Raw genomic sequence first — 5,375 nt, forward strand, 5'->3', positions numbered from 1 at the left:
ACCAAACGATTAAGATTGTTGTGAGGTGATTGATAACTCTAGGCTGTTCTTCGAGAATATGAGACCGGATTATCAATTTTCACCTTGATTATTATCAAAATACGGAACAAAACCTTTTAGGGTTTATCTGTGGGAGACAGGTTGATCCTTTGATATACTTGTATGTGTGAGACATATTTGTTTATTGTCAAGTCTTCGACTTTGGGTCGTTGCAACTCTTAGTTGTGGGTGAGATCAGCTAATGGAATCAAGTGCGCAGTATCCTGCTGGGATCAGAGGCGTAGGGAGTACAACTGTACCTTGGATCAGTGGGAGACTGATTGGGGTTCAACTACATTCCAGTCCGAAGTTAGCTTGGAGTAGGCTAGTGTCTGTAGCGGCTTAATACAGTGTGTGTTCAATCTGGACTAGGTCCCGGGGTTTTTCTGCATTTGCGGTTTCCTTGTTAACAAAATTTCTGGTGTCTGTGTTATTTCTATTTCTGCATTATATTTGTTTATATAATTGAAATAATACAGGTTGTGCGTTTGAATCAATCAATTGAAAATATGACCTTTGGTTGTTGAGTGACATTGATTGATCCTTGGATATTGGTCTTTGGTACCATCCAAGTTATTCCTTGTATTTGATTAGAACTCGCAGTTCTTGCTTGAGTAAATCATATCAAGAAGAGAGATATAAACTCGTTGATATACTTTTAATTGATTGAGTCTTGTTGATTCTCTTAAAAGTATATTCGAGTTTGTCCATACAGATTGCTAAGCGAAATATTGGGTGCACTACACCATATCCAGGTTTTTGCAACGTTTATTTTTTAGATCTGCAACGAATATAAATGTTGCAACCACAGGAGACGCTTGCCATTATTATTATAACGAAGGGCTAAAATGTCTATTGCATCCTTATTATCCTTATTTTCTCTTCTATTTTCATTTCCTTATCTTTTGTCTCTCACCAAACACATCGAGCTCTCTCTCTTTCTTCTTTCTTTTTCTCTTCTAACCCTCAACCAAACCAAAATCTGCGAATCAAAACCCAAGTTTTCGGAAATCAAAACCAATCTCTCCAATTAAACCCTAATTTCACAAATCAATACTTATCTCTCGGAAACCGACATCAGAGAACTTCTTTTCGGGAAAAAATTTAGTTTATAAACAAATCGGGTTTTTTTTTTTTTTTTTGGTTGGTTTCGTATGTTTGATTTGTATGAACACCAAACCCAAAGGTTTAAATTTCCTGTTCTAGATTTGAAGGGGTTTGTTCACAGAAAAAAATCCAAAGGTTTATACTTTTCTACTTTGATTTGGGTATTCTTTTTTGAGATGATTTTTTTTTTTTTGAGATAATTTTTGGGTATTCTTTGAAATCGATTTTAACAGGGGTTTGGTTAAAAGACTTTTCTCTTTCTACTGTATTGGTTTCCTTCACTGATTTTTTTTGATTTATATGCTTGATTGTAGATTGGGTTTAGCTTAATTTTCTTAAGCATGAACATGGGTATTTTCCATTTATTTATGCTAAGACTGCAGATAATTCATCACTTGATTAGTACTTGATATAGTGTTGATTAGATCGGGAACTTATTATTTTCCTAAATCAAAAGTTCTTCTATAGGTTTTTATGTTAGTACTATGTTAATTTAACACTTTTTTGCATTTTTGTAGAAAGACAGATGGTGAGATTTGTCAAGAAACTTGCAAAGATTAAGGAGGAGCAGGGTGAAATCGCTGAGGCAGCTGATTTGATGCAAGAAATTGTTGTGAGTGTTCTCAGGAAAGTCCATTCTCGTTTGGAATCTAGTTGGGTAAGCTGAAACTTGAAACATCTCCTTCTTTGATGATATAGTTAAGGGGTTTTTATAGTATTGCAATGTCTTCTATTAACATCTTGATGTGAATCACAGGTGGAAACTTTTGGAGTGATGGCAAAAATAGGAGAAAAAAAAACTAAAAAAGCATTCATTATCAAACAGGTATTATTACAAACTAGTACTTAGCCTCGCCAGGATTGTGGGAGTGTGCAATTTGTTAACAGAAGTTTTACTATGGGTTCATTATTATCTGTGTAGTTAAGTTGTTTGTTGAAATGCGCATAAGAAATAACTCACCCTTGATGTTTAACCTGATAGTTCACTATGTGCTGGTGGTGGTAAAAATGGTGCAACTTCGTTGTAGGATTTTGCTGAGAGTAAGAAATTATATTCATTTGATCCCAGTGGTACCCAGTGCTTACATATTTGGTGTTCTGTATCGTTAGATGCATGTCTTACATTTCTGGTGTTCTGTATGCCTGCACCTTTTGACATGAGATGCACGGCTGCACCTATAGTAGATGCATTATTTTTAATTGGCTATGTTTGGAGCACACCTTTTTGGAGAATGACTCATTTAGAAGTGAACCTATGGCATTTGACTTAGTTTCACCTTTGGGTGTATAGGTCAGTGGTTAATTTCCTGCTACGTTTTTGGGCAATGCATGCTGGTCCGATGTACACACCAAGTCAGATATGAGGATGAATGATTTTTCTTAGAGAGCTCTTTATAGTTCTAAGAATGCCTGTAAGTTCTTAATGATTCCACCATTGTTGTTTATTATGGTGAAAATGTTAGTTGCAAAATACATTTTGAGATAGTTAATGAGTAGTTACTATGTCAGATCTTAGTGGCATATCTTATTGAATGCCACTGACACATGTCTAGTGTAGTATGTATACCCACTTAAAAATTTGGCTACTTGTAATAAGTTTCAGAGTTTGAAGGATACCGCCGAGACGATCAGTTGATCGGTACTGTTTTGGAAGCAGACAAGGCATGGTGATCGAGAAGCACCAAATTAGACAAATGTTGGTTCTACCTCAACTACTGAGCTTCAGCCCAAATTTGGTGCTTATACATAGTGAGACAAAAGCCACTTCTATGCTACTTCTATGTTTTTCAGGTCACTGACTGGAGAAATGCCTGATGCCTTTCAGGCTCTTCCTAGTTTGATAAAATATGTAAGACTTGACCTACCTTTTATCACTTCCATGTGCAGGGAAATATCAGATAGCAACTTGGGAAGGCAGCTACCTCTTTCTATACAGTTTGCTGGCAACACTAAATCTCGTGCAACATGAATGGTTACGAGGTATTATTTTTTTACCCCCAGTGTTATGCATGCTATCTTTTATCAATTATGTGGTTGATAGAATAATACACAAGTTTATGTCTCCGTGCAGCATAGTAGTGGCTATTCAATTCCTAATTGAAAAGCAGTAGTTAATTCTGCAACATCACAAGTTCTTATTTTAGGAAGCACACATGCGCGGCAAAATAGCTGCGGAGACAGATACAAAAGATATCTTCTATATGTTGAAGTTTTGTGCTCAAGGTCAGTTGTCGTGATCGGTACATTAACAAGTTCGAAATTTTAGGGAAAATAGACATCTTAACCAGTTTTGTTTGTTTATTTAAGCGAACATGTATCTTTTGCTGGTGTGATTGGTCCTGTGACCTTATCTGCTAATGTTTGTTGGTGGAATGACGATTTTATAGTGGCATTCTTGTAATATGTTTATATTCATTTTCTTATGTTTTGGAATGAATGTTTGGTTATTTTGTTTGCAGAGACGATTTTATGAAGCTGGTAATGTTATGGATAGATGGGGTCATTACATCAGTGCAGCAAAAGAATCGAGGTACCGTGTACCATATGATTTTTGTTCAAGTTAAAGGTTAGCGAGTCCTGTAGTGTGCCAAAGTTAGGACCAAGTACTGGGAAGATATTTGGAGCAACAACCTTTGTCTTATGTTTCGTAAAGGAATTTCAGAGTGTATATTCAAACTAAGTTTATAATGTTGTAAAATGCCGCAAGGATGAGTGAGTGTCTTACAGGTCAGGGTTCCATACTGTTTGTGATAATGAAATTTTGAAAATACCAATACATTTGTAAAAATTTTTTTTGATTCTAATATAATATTACGCAACGTATATAATTGTTCTTAATTTTGAAACGTTGCTTTAATTAATTTAAGCAACGGTATAAACGTTCCAAAAGGTTGTTACAAAAGGTTGTTACGCCGTGTGGGCAGCGTACATAAGTGTTGCTTAAATTATTAGCAACGTTACATAAACGTGGTAAATTCGGGTTTTGGTGTAGTGGTGGTGTTAGACCCCCACTTTTTCAATTGGTATCAGAGCAGGCAAACACGTTCAAGACCTTACAAGTCTGTGTTTGTAGCGATCTGACTCTATGGATAAGAGTACTATCTCTGATAAACGCGTCACCAGAAATAAAAGTTCTATCTCTTCTAATTCTATTAAAGAGAAAGGTTCTTCAATCTCGAATATAGATGAATCTTCTGTACTTACGAGACAGGCGAATTCCGACATGTGTGATCCCGATTACCCTTCAAAAGAGAGCCTCTCTTTTAATGAACGGGACTCATCTGAAGAGAGTGAATTGATTCTAAATCTTGTTAGAATCCAAGTTGATAGATTTAATCGGTTGAAGCACCATGTCAATGTTCTACTTGGTGTAATCAGAGATTGCAAATCCAAAGGTAATGCTGAAGAGCATTCTTCGTGTACGACTCTTGAAGATAGCCTCAAAAGAGATGCCTTGGAAATTGAACATCACTTGAGTAAGCTCTCTATTCAAGGATGCTCAAAGCAATCTAATATCCCAAGTACTTCTGACACAACTAAAGATGTTACATGCTCAGAAGTAAAAACGGAAGCCCCTTCTAGTAAAACGGATGTGCCTGAAGTCACCATCACTCAAGGATGTTTCACATCAAATGGAGGGAAGAAATCTTCTAACGATGATATTAAGACTGCACTATCTAATCATTCTGATGATCAGAAAGTATGTCTTGTCTGTGAGACAAAGAGTTCTGTTAAACGAAAAGGAACCTCTAGGTTGAAGAAAAACTCTTTGTTTCAACTTCAACACACCTTAGATTTAATTCTTAAAGGTGTAACTGACATTCGTATGACTAAACCAATTGGTTTTCGTACCTACCATGTGTATGCTACCAGGAAAGTCAGTTCAATGAGTTCCTCAAATGCTCAAGTGCAGAACAGACCTCTTAATAAACATCGTCTAAACGAAGATCAAGTCATGGTCTCTGGAAATAACGTCGTCCCTGATGTGAACGAAATTCCAAAAGAAATAAGAAAAATTCATGAAATTAGAGATAATCTGAAGGAGATAATCGAAAGGTATAAGGAAATTGTCAACAGGTTGTCTTCCTCCTCAAATCAACATTCTTCTGGTAAAAACTCAAACTATGTCTCGTATTTTGATGATAGTAAGTTTTATGATAATTTCTCACATCAAAAGGGATCCCTCTCTAGATTCAGGAGGAAAAAGAGACTTGACCATAAACACAAAT

At 36.0% G+C, this 5,375-nt stretch overlaps 1 long non-coding RNA gene across 6 annotated transcripts; it reads left to right on the forward strand.

The window, feature by feature from the left end:
- The first annotated feature begins 956 nt into the window (after positions 1-956).
- Positions 957-3,960, forward strand: LOC113303329. 6 transcript variants are annotated; one of them, XR_003337407.1, is made up of 7 exons: positions 957-1,804; positions 1,904-2,187; positions 2,438-2,558; positions 2,750-2,895; positions 3,034-3,126; positions 3,218-3,369; positions 3,606-3,960. It is a non-coding gene; the product is annotated as an uncharacterized LOC113303329 (long non-coding RNA). The 6 variants fall into 6 exon arrangements; XR_003337406.1 differs by having other exon boundaries at positions 1,904-1,972; XR_003337409.1 differs by lacking the exon at positions 2,438-2,558 and having other exon boundaries at positions 957-1,281; positions 1,665-1,804; positions 1,904-1,972.
- The last annotated feature ends 1,415 nt before the right edge of the window (positions 3,961-5,375 follow it).

Source organism: Papaver somniferum, chromosome 8 (assembly GCF_003573695.1).
Source record: "Papaver somniferum cultivar HN1 chromosome 8, ASM357369v1, whole genome shotgun sequence".
NCBI classification, from domain to species: domain Eukaryota; kingdom Viridiplantae; phylum Streptophyta; class Magnoliopsida; order Ranunculales; family Papaveraceae; genus Papaver; species Papaver somniferum.